Here is a 13,005-nt window from a genome sequence, read left to right on the forward strand (position 1 = left end):
TCGATTATTCGGTTCGGAAATAGGGAACACAAGATAATTATAGAAACACTTTAAAACAACTCATTTACTTGCCAATATTCATCTAATAAGACTAATATATACATCTGTCAACTGTATCAACTATCAAGTTATGCTGCAAGCCTTCTTGAAGAAGCCGAAATGCTTCCAAAGTGCCGATTTTAAAGCAGCCAGTGGATCGCACAATTCAGACATTTTTACCTAACAACGGTAGGCAGAATATGATCGGCAAGCTGATTGGTCCAAATAAGCGGTATAGTCTAATGGGCCGTCATGGCCGTAAATTGACGCACCGAACCGAAATTTTGCGGCGCCAAACCGAAAATCGAACCGAGAAAAAAGAATCGAAAATAACCGAACTTCGGTGAACCGTTGCAGTCCTATTTACTTCATACATTAATTTTAGATCATCACTTCATTTTCTATAAATTTGTATTGTTTACAAATTTATAGAAAATGAAGTTAAAAAAAAAGAGCACAAAATGAACTTGAAAAAAATGATGGTCTGAATACCTTTAAAAATATCATGGGAAATGGAGCATTTTGCTCTATAGGAGCACATACTCTAATTTCATTTAAATTTTCAACCACTTTAAGTTTCAAAGGTTTCAATAGGTGCACTGTGCTTGTGTGGAGGAAGGGTGAAGTCTGAGCATGCAAGAATAAGAGACCTGGTCCAAATTTCATAAACAATATCCGACTCAAGCTTATGTGAAAACTGTATTTGAGCTGAGAAAAAAACATAATTTGTTTTTGACACTTGCCCACTAATTCTTAATGTGTTTTAGAAACATATTGAGAATGAGTGGGCAAGTGTCCAAAACATTTTTTTTATTTTTTTTGGACACTTGCCCAAAATCCGGAATTCTGGAATTTTGTCACCCCTGAGTGAAACAAGCAGAGCAGACCCAGATCTTTAGGAGCTGCCTGATCTGGGTCTACTCTGTTTGCAAGGGCGTGAAAACACGTGATAAACAGGTAAATGGTTGAGAAAGGTGCTAATGAAATTTTCACATGATGTCACATCGTCACCTTAAGTCCACAAAAATGTTACTCCTTCAAACATGCGAGGGCGTTACATCTTTGTGGAATTATAAATGCGACAGCATGTTGTTATAAAATAGGCACAAGTGGCTAAAACTGCTTCTGGATAAGAGTGGGTGTATCCTTGAAATGTTCTCGAGATATTTTTATCCAGTTTTGAAATACTTTAAAATATGATTTAATAAAATGGAAAGCTTTCGTAACACTGACACGATACTACCAGGAAACACGCTGATTAAACCCGGAAGTGGTACTGTGGCCGTATCTGCGATGCCCATATATTAGACATTCCCCCTGTTCTAGGAATCCAAACATCCGGTTGCGATTCTAATAAGTGGTCAATCATAGGAATAGATTGAGAAAGGGATATTTTAGAACATGCAATACACACCTTATCTTAAGCTCTGATTAATTATACACAATTGCTAGTCAGGACTCGTCAGGATTTGTCAGTGCTTTACAAACATCTTTCACAACCAGACAGCAGTGTTTGGAAAATTCAAACACATACACACTTGTTGACAGTTGTTAGATAATACTTAGTGACGACAAACTTGCTTTGCCTATGTGTTATTTTTGGTTGTCTTCGTCTGCTTTCGGATTATACACTGACGAGCAATGAAAACGCAACAAAGAATATATGCTTCAATATCTTTTGAATGCAAACATATACACATCTCTTAAGGTCGTCATTTCATCTAGCAAAGTGTTAAGATTTAATGCCTGCAGAAAAAGAAAATTTAAACAAGGCATTGCCTGAGAGACGGGTGTGCAAGATGTGGTACCCAGAGCAACACAGTTACCACGCCTGTGTCAAGCTGACTGTAACTTCAATACGATGGCTACGGCGCAACACGACAATTTGCAAAGCCGATGACAACTTCCACCGTAGTCCCTAAGTCTTCTTGACACAGTTTCCAATGTTTTGGTTTACCACCGTGTCCTGACCAAGTCTTCTGTCGTCGATTGGGCTGCAAGGAATCGATTACGTTAACGTTGGTAGACATTCTGTCTTGACGGCGTTGCACGCTGTGTACCTTGTCATGGACAGTCTGAAACGGAGCCCGTGACGTTATACCGTTCAATTTGAAGACTGACTTTTCGATTGTTTTATCGTGTCATTGCCTATTTCTTAGAGATTTACTATTTCAGGTGATTTTCATAAAGTAAATCAACGCACACGTGCAATAAAAGTAAAAACGAATTTTAAAAACGTCGCTAAGAAAGCGTGCGCGTCGCGGACGTTGAATACGCCAGAAGTCCGGCCGTAGTCAGTCATGGTTGATTTCAGAAAACAAAACCCATTTCAGGGAGTAGCATAGGTAACTAATATGAAATATGTCTTGGTCTGTTGTCTACGAAAATGCACGTTTTGTAGTTACACTCAAAAATACTTGTTGCATTTTCATTGCTCGTCAGTGTACCCACTCCCCTATTGTATGTTGATTGTTAACTCATATCAGAATGTCAACCAGCTTGGATCCGAATGGGACGTCCAATTACTCGGCGTCTCATTTGGATTCAAGTTGTATGCTTATGAAGTGATACGATGATGTACAGGAAAGAAATAAAAAAATAAACCATTATTTAGCATTTAAGAAACAGATTTTTAGGGAAGGAGCATTAAACTTCATAGAAAGTAATATTTAGAAAGTTTTCTTGCACTAGAATGCCTGATTTTTTTTCCTGGGATCTATACTGGCTGACATAGGAGTTATTCTATGAATTAAATTATTTTGAGTTACATGTTAATGTTCACATCTACCCAATAACTGATAGAGACACATTCTAACGCATCTAGAGAATGTAGAATGTGATATTTAAAAACACGATGAAACATGGAAACTTTGCTCCTAAGGAGCAAATTCTCCATTTTACATCATATTTTCAAAGCTATTCACAAGCAAAAAAAAAAAATTGAATTATTTATAGAAAATGATGTCATCATCTATATAATAGTACATCAACTAAACGGTTAAGGTGTTATATTGCTACGTTAAGGTTTGTTGTTACTGTGTATGGAAAAAAATAAGTATAACATATACCAATAACGATAGCTTTTCCACTTTATTGTGATGTCCCAATATATTGCAATATTGGGTCAAAATATATAATATAATATACAAATATACACGAAACACGGTGCGTGTATATTTGGCGACCCAACAGTGAAATTGCGACCCAATAAATGTGTTTAGGAATACAGGTTGCAATCACGTATTTGACCCTGCAGATACATTTAAAACAAACAATTATGTTGGGTCCTTATATGTTGGGTCTTTGACCCAATATTGAGGTATGCCCCAATAAATACACCGTGGACCCAATAATTCGGGTGTAAATATAAACAGGGCCCCAATATTTTAGAGGTTTTAAAACTATATATATATATATATATATATATATATATATATATATTAATCTAGTTGAAAATGCACGTGAAGTTTATTCCTCTCGTGCCAAGTATGTTGTATTTTAGACGGATATAGTAGTCGCCATACGTATCTCGACTCACTATATTATATACTATATGTGTGGTTATCTTGTCATTTTTCCATCTGGTGTACTTTAACAGTGATGCCATTTTTTCTCTCTTCGGCTGATTTCCTCTTTTTTGGACACAAAACTTTAAAAGTTCAATTATTGCCTTTTATTCGATCTTTACAAAAAAGATTGTTTGGATCAAGTGTAATGGTGATATTCTTTTTTCGTATTGGTTTCCTCTTTTTCACAAATATGTGTTGGCGTCCCTGTGTACAGGCCAAACTAATATTAAATCACCGTAGCTAAAACATTAACAATTACAGGTTTATCGTTCAAATGTCCTTAAGGTTAATTTCTGTTCAGGTATTTTCATATCTAGTGCGGTTATTCCACCTTTCTTTAATATCAGTATATTGTTGTATTTTTACATAAAAGTTTAGGTTGAAAATAATTGTCTCTTTTGAACTGTCTGTATTAGATTCGTCAAAACACAAGGTCCATTTCATAATTATATCTAACATTCGTCAAAGGGTAATTATACTTCTTTTATGATTCTTAGGATTTTTAAAAGTTTATACACCATCCGGCCTCTACATGTAGGCACATTTGATTAAGGTAGTATAGCCGGGGTAATGGGCCGTGTTTTTACCTTTCAGGTGGCCTCGCAGTGCCGGGTGAATGCGGTGATTTTGTCTTCGCACAAAATAAAGCGGGGAAAGGGCCTTACCTAGGCTCCCTGGGGTGCGGGGCATTTGGCGGGGATTTGACCATCAGTGCGTCCCCGAAGGGCGGGAATTTTACCCGGGGTTGCTGGACCAAAAATCAAAGTCCCTGCTATTCCCCGGACCTGGGGGCCGTGGTTACAATTGACTGGTGCATAAGAGTGTCAGAAATGGTCAAGCCTTTCCTTTCATTCACAAATACAATAACATAGTAAGTAGCATGAAACACGCGGACACCTATACAGTCGAACACGCTTAGCTCGAGCTCGTTTAGCTCGAAATCCTAGTGGGCTCAAACTTGATGTAAAGGACTGATTTCTTTAAATTGAAGGTAAAAAATCCCGCTTGAATTTCCGAGGTTCGATGTATTTTCGCCGGTCCCTGGGAGTTCGAGCCAACGGAGTTCGACTATATATAAGAAATGCCTCACTTATCTTGTTTTCTTTAATATCCCAATACAACCTGAACATATTTTTACACTCCTTTTCTAAACAGCTGTTAAATTGAACTTGTCGCCAATGAATAAATCAGATGTTCTTTTATAAGTAAACACCATCTGGTCTCTAATTACTTTAAGATGAACTGTGAATGTAGCTTTTGTGAAGCTAGAACTTTGAACAAAAGTACTTTTATGCTTTTTCAGAGTGTAACTCACCAGTATTCTTAATTTTATATCCGAAAGAACATATCATGATCATAGGAATGCGACATAAATAGGAACTCTGCAAGATCGCTGATATAAAAAGTTTTTGAGCCGAGTTTTAAGCGCTTATCTTGTCGCCAATCCCACCGTGTATTAGAATTTACTGGAAAAGAAGACAAGGCTAGTTGACTGACCTCTTGATTTATGTTTATCTATACATCTCAAACAAGAAAACATGTGCGAGTTCATTCACATCTGACCCTGGTGAAACGTTGAAAGTTGAAATGTTATCTGTATTAACGGCGTAGTCAAACATAGCAACGTGTCTTATGGCGACAGAGAAACCGACATAGCAACTCCCTTGTGGGTACAGACAAAGACACCTACACTAACACAGAAATGGTCCATAGCAACCCCCATGTGGGTACAGACAAAGACACCTACACTGACAAACAGATGGACCATAGCAACCCCCTTATGGTGACAAACAGACACACTCACACTGACACACACAGGGACCATAGCAACCCCCTTATGGTGACAGACAGAGACACCTACACTGACACACACAGGGACCATAGCAACCCCCTTATGGTGACAGACAGACACACTCACACTGACACACACAGGGACCATAGCAACCCCCTTATGGTGACAGACAGACACACTCACACTGACACACACTAGGACCATAGCAACTCCCTTATGGTGACAGACAGAGACACCTACACTGACACACACAGGGACCATAGCAACTTCCTTATGGTGACAGACAGAGACACCTACACTGACACACACAGGGACCATAGCAACCCCCTTATGGTGACAGACAGACACACTCACACTGACGCACACTAGGACCATAGCAACTCCCTTATGGTGACAGACAGACACACTCACAGTGACACACCGGGACCATAGCAACTCCCTTATGGTGACAGACAGACACACTCACACTGACACACACAGGGACCATAGCAATTCCCTTATGGTGTCAGACAGACACACTCACACTGACGCACACTAGGACCATAGCAACTCCCTTATGGTGTCAGACAGACACACTCACACTGACGCACACTAGGACCATAGCAACTCCCTTATGGTGTCAGACAGACACACTCACACTGACACACACAGGGACCATAGCAACTCCCTTATGGTGTCAGACAGACACACTCACACTGACACACACAGGGACCATAGCAACCCCCTTATGGTGACAGACAGACACACTCACACTGACGCACACTAGGACCATAGCAACTCCCTTATGGTGACAGACAGACACACTCACACTGACACACACTAGGACCATAGCAACTCCCTTATGGTGACAGACAGAGACACCTGCACTGACACACACAGGGACCATAGCAACTCCCTTATGGTGTCAGACAGACACACTCACACTGACACACACAGGTACCATAGCAACCCCCTTATGGTGACAGACAGACACACTCACACTGACACACACAGGTACCATAGCAACTCCCTTATGGTGACAGACAGAGACACCTACACTGACACACTAATGGACCAAAGCAACTCCCTTATGGTGTCAGACAGACACACTCACACTGACACACACAGGTACCATAGCAACCCCCTTATGGTGACAGACAGAGACACCTACACTGACACACTAATGGACCAAAGCAACTCCCTTATGGTGACAGACAGACACACTCACACTGTCACACACAGGTACCATAGCAACCCCCTTATGGTGACAGACATAGACACCTACACTGACACACACAGGGACCATAGCAACTCCCTTTTGGGTAAAGTCAAAGCCACCTACACTGACACAAAAATGGACCATAGTAACTCCCTTATAGTGACAGATAGAGACACCTACACTGACACAGAAATGGACCATAGCAACACCCTTATAGGGACAGACAGACAGACACACTCACACTGACACACAAATGGACCATAGCAACTCCCTGATAGGGACAGACAGACACACTCACACTGATACAGAAATGGACCATAGCAACTCCCTTATGATGACAGACAGACACACTCACACTGACACACAAATGGACCATAGCAACTCCCTTATAGGGACAGACAGACACACGCACACTGACACACAAATGGACCATAGCAACTCCCTTATGGTGACAGACAGATACACTCACACTGACACACAAATCGACCATAGCAACTCCCTTATAGTGACATACAGACACACTCACACTGACACACAAATGGACCATAGCAACTCCCTTATAGGGACAGACTGACACACTCACACTGACACACAAATGGACCATAGCAACTCCCTTATAGTGACAGACAGAGACACCTACACTGACACACAAATGGACCATAGCAACTCCCTTATAGTGACAGACAGAGACACCTACACTGACACACAAATGGACCATAGCAACTCCCTTATAGGGACAGACAGACACACTCACACTGGCACACAAATGGACCATAGCAACTCCCTTATAGTGACATACAGACACACTCACACTGACACACAAATGGACCATAGCATTTTGATTATGGTGACAGATTAAGAAACCTATAGCAACTCCCTGATGGGTTCAGAGAAAGACACCTGCACTGACAGACAAATGAAACATAGCAACTCCCTTATGGTGACAGACAGAGACACCCACACTGACACACAAATTCACCATAACAACTCCCTTATAGGGACAGACAGACACACTCACACTGACACACAAATGGACCATAGCAACTACATTATGGTGACAGACAAAGACACCTAGACTGACACACAAATGGACCATAGCAACTCTAATATGGGTACAGAGAAAGACACTTACACTGACAGACAAATCAAACATAGCAACTCCCTTGTGGACACCTACATTGACACACAAATGGACCATAGCAACTCCATTATGGTGACAAAGACACCTACATTGACACACAAATGGACCATAGCAACTCCATTTTAGCGACAAAGACACCTACATTGACACACAAATGGACCATAGCAACTCCATTATAGCGACAAAGACACCTACCTTGACACACAAATGGACCATAGCAACTCCATTTTAGCGACAAAGACCCCTACATTGACACACAAATGGACCATAGCAACTCCATTTTAGCGACAAAGACACCTACATTGACACACAAATGGACCATAACAACTCCCTTATGGTGACAGATAAAGACACCTACATTGACACACAAATGGACCATAGCAACTCCATTTTAGCGACAAAGACACCTTCATTGACACACAAATGGACCATAGCAACTCCCTTATGGTGACAGATAAAGACACCTACACTGACATACAAATCAAACATAGCAACTCCCTTGTGGGTACGGACAAAGACACCTACATTGACACACAAATGGACCATAGCAACTCCCTTATGGTGACAGATAAAGACACCTACATTGACACACAAATGGACCATAGCAACTCCCTTATGGTGACAGATAAAGTCACCTACACTGACACACAAATGGACCATAGCAACTCCCATCAGGCGGCAAAAAACAAAACACACCATTTATTGCAGCCCCCTCAATGCGGCTAGGAAACGTACACGAAAAGAGACATTCCACAAAAAATACGTGGCATTCAGTGTTAGACTGTGTTGTTGGAACGAGGACATAATAAACCGAGTCATAGCTTATTGAACGGAAATCATTAATACCGAAAGCCTGTCTATTTAAATGTTAGTTCATCTCCCGAAATTGATATTAGTATAGTTTATACTTATTTCTTTTAGCTTGACTGTTACGAAAGCTGATAGCACTCTCGAGTCCGTTTCCAGGGAAGAAACAAGTACTGTGTGCTTTTTGTGAGGCCATGAGATGGATCCCCTAGTGGAGATCAAATCCACGACCTTTTGTGTGAGAGGCAGACACCTCTACCACTAGATTACTCTCACCCTATTTACCAATCTGAACCTATTTCGTTTGAAGAACTCGCATGGAACTTAGAATACATATTAAATTTGACATTACGCATATTTGCAGCAATGTCAATACCTTCAACTTTCCTACTTGTTGCATTGGCATTATGAAAGGATGTAGGGAGTATTTCAATATAAATGTGTTAACAGCGAAATTAACAAGCAACTAGAATTTTGGCCGGTCAGAGCTCTTTGTGTTTTTTTTGAAGGCTACAAACAATGATAAACAATAATTTTTAAAATAGTAAAACAATTTTGACCTCTCGAGAGGAGTCATTGACTTTATGTTTGTTTGAATAGTGTGAATATATTGTTTTATGATATTCTACCAAGAGTTCTCAGTTTTCATGCATTAATTGGAATGTTAATTAAGCGCCATATTGTCTGGTCATTTGAATTAAAATAATGTATTCATGAAACCGAAATGAGGCGACTAGCTGTCACCACATGGCAATATATATTTACTGGCTTCTGACCACGCACTCAGTACTCCTGTGGAGCTTCCAACAAGTAAGTACAGTTTTTTTTATGAAGTTTACATCATTCTTTGTTCTTTTAAGAATTGGTCGCTCCCATACCAAATCAAATACACAAACGTAAATTTGAATATGCAATGATTTGGAAAAAAAACCTGTTTAATATTGAATAGTGTTTGATTTGCAGTTTATAACGAGGTATTGTGCATGAAAGGGACGCATATCTTCCCGAACAGACACGTACATTAAATCGACTCGAGGTGACCATGGACATGCTACATCCAATGCTCGGTGTGGTGTGCTGGCTGTGCATATTGCAGTGCTTTGCTTTACCGCAAATCGACAAGCAGGATCCGACGCCAGGTAATATTTGTTTTCGACATGGGAAATGTTTTGGTCATAAAGATAAAAATACGCGTTTTTATCTCGTCTACCTCTTTTTGGAAAGGGTGTCAAGATAATGTCGTCGACGTACAAATCATAATCCTCAACATACCTGAAAACCGTTTGAAGAACTCGCATGGAAGCTAAAATAGGTATTGAAGGTTACATTGCACACAATACCTTCTACTTTCAACGTCAGTTACTGCTGATTCAATTCAATAAGAGTGTATTTAAAAAAATACACGGCGGTAATGTTTCTTTATATGTCCACTTTTATGAATGTATTATGTTCATATGTCTTTATCTTCCACAGCCAGGGTAACACAGCACAGTCTGTTTAAAAGGTCTGTACCGGAGTTTGATGAAGGCGCACAGTTTCCAGCGGAGATGAAATTCACCGTTGAGGCTGGAGATGAGAAAGTGGATCTCCTCTTGACAAGAAACACGTTCATGAGTACACATATACAAATAAGTGACACATCGGGACTTATGGAACATAACTTTGGGGTATGAAGCTTAATAACGTGTTCTTATTTGATTGAAACAAGACCGAGAGAAGAAGAACAAGGTCTCATAGTAAAGAAATCGTAATCAAAATGTTTGACTATGATTTTTCTTATGAATGAAAAGAGAATGGCGGCGCTCGTATTGCAATGAGTTTTTAAAGTTATTGATACTTTTAAGGTTATTAAGTTTTACTTTACATGTAAACCAAATTTGGTATGCTGTAAATCTTGACAACTCAACAACTACTGTTTGACCCTCTTCTACTTGCAAGTCAATTAAGTGAAAATAAAAACAACTTAATTACTGTAATCAGTTCCGAAACAAAACGATGACGCTGTGTATGATTAAAAACAGGAAGGATTGATGCTCATTTATTTATTATTATTATTATTTACTTATTTTTATCTATTATTTTTTGGAGGATTGGGGGATTTTAAAATCAACAATATTATTGATACTTAAATGTGTATTTTTTACATCCAGGAAGCTATAGCCGTATATGAAGACACACACAATATGGCTGCAGTAATTGTTGAATGTAAAAAAAGCAGCTCCATGTGTAGTTTGGTAAGTTAGAACGAAAAGTATTTAGGAAAAATTCTTTAAAGCTAACAATAAAATAAACCAGTTACTTTCGTTTCGTAGTTTTTCATTATTTAAAATGATTGACGGATACACCCTGTTCACCACTTTTCTTAGACTAGTGTAATCAGTACCGGTGTTGTTGATAGTGAGTTACAAGTGGACAATACAAGGCTTTTATTGCAGAAAGGATCGTTGCAAATTGGCGAGGATGTATACCAAATCGAGCCTGACCATGAGTCAGAATCGCTCCAAGACCATCTGTTGAGGAGGAGAACTGATGACATGGAAAGGTACATGGATACTGTGTTAGATTCAGCGGCCAAGAGGACGAGAAGACAGGTCAACATTACGGAACATACACAGACAGGTTTGTGCATGTACAGGTGCCGGGAGGGGAATGTGCTTGTCAGTATGTTATATAGAATAAATAACTTGGAATATTATAGAATAAACAATTTATTTGGCGACATATCTCAATCTTCATTGTGGTTTTTTATTTTGTGTTCTTAGGTATTTCAAGTTTTCGGTTGGCGGAATAAGCCCTTATTCATTATTAACGTTTTAGCCGAAAAAGAACTGAAGTTATATTCTTAATGCTTAAGAACAATTGAGTAAACTTTAGTGCGTAATTGTGTACAAGTTTTAGAATGATTTGATTATCGAAAAGTGCAAGTACAAAAACCTTTATTTTCAGTATCAAATCACGTGATCAATAAGCGGGCCGCCGAGGACTACACTGTTTGCGACATATTCGAGGTCATGATTGTACTCGACAACACAATCTATGAACAGTAAGGGCTCAAACATGTCCGCTTTCCAATATAATTCTTTTTTTGTTGTTTTTCTCTCTAACGAGTCTGCATGACTTTTATCTATGCAATTTGTCCTTTAGTTTAAATTCTTACATTTATCGATGTACTGTAGTGATTTATAATTATTTATGAAGTGTTATCGTATTTAATTTATTGGAAATAACTGGTTCCTTCTCGCTTACGTATGGGCAATCATATGAACATACCTAAACATATTGATCTTTAATTAAAACTCCACTATGTAACAATTTAAATTTATCAATACGTATTATATTATTTTTCAGTTTTCTTGATCTATACGGACCAAATACAACCGATGCTGTTAACGAACTGTACGACTATATCATATGCATTTATGCAGAGGTACGAATATATCAATTTTCATTTGCATCTATGCAGATGTGTCGAGAGGCACTATATGAATTTTTCATATATATGCAATTAAACAAATACTTGTATTTCTTAAGTGTAAAAAGTGTACTCATACAAATGCATAGATTTAACGAAATTTAACCACCACAGGAAAGGCTAATGGAATAAACGGTAAATAACAATTTAAACGCCTCCCTATAGAGATCTCAAAGAACTGTGATGTTTGCAACATTTTCACCTATTGCAAGAATTAATAGATGTTCAATGAAACTATGCATGCTATTTGTAATATTTAGTCGACATACGATTTCTCTTAATAGAAACGCATCAAAAACTGAATGCATTTAATGCACCATGTGTTTATGTGCTATCAAGCATTTGGATAACCGTTAGATTGGGTTTACATTTAGTAATTTTACAAAATAGGTGTCAATTTTGAGATTTTGTTTTAGAAAAGCGAAATCCTTCTCAGGGCCTTGTTCACCAATGTGTTTTTCTCCCCAGGTGAACTTACGACTGCGGTGTATCTCCGACGTGCTACCATATTTTGGACTCGACTGTCCAATCGTCTGTCTGCGGGCCTACATCGTGCACATCTATATTCAGACTGTACGTTTATTCTTATTTAGACAGCTGGTAAATTGCTATTATAATAAAAAAAAATCAAATTATATCAGACAGAACTTGTCCATGGAAGCCCTGGAGCTTACTCCCAATTCAATTCAATGCATTTCAATTCAATTCATACTTACTAAAGAAATAATACACTTACAAATGATCAATACAATGATTGTGTATTGATAAGCTTAATCAGAATATATAGTTAAAGAATCAGAAAATGAAGGTTACAAAATATTGTTTGTTAAGTGATAATTTTAATGACATAGCATGTATACGGTGATCTTGTGCTTTATCCATCATCTCGCTTTTAACAGATTTCTTTTTTAAAACGAAAACTGTTCGCGATCCCTTTTGTCAGTTGTTAACTCATTCTAATCTATTACGACACTATAGAAGACAGAA

This window comes from Mya arenaria, chromosome 14, assembly GCF_026914265.1.
Source record: "Mya arenaria isolate MELC-2E11 chromosome 14, ASM2691426v1".
Lineage (NCBI taxonomy): Eukaryota > Metazoa > Mollusca > Bivalvia > Myida > Myidae > Mya > Mya arenaria.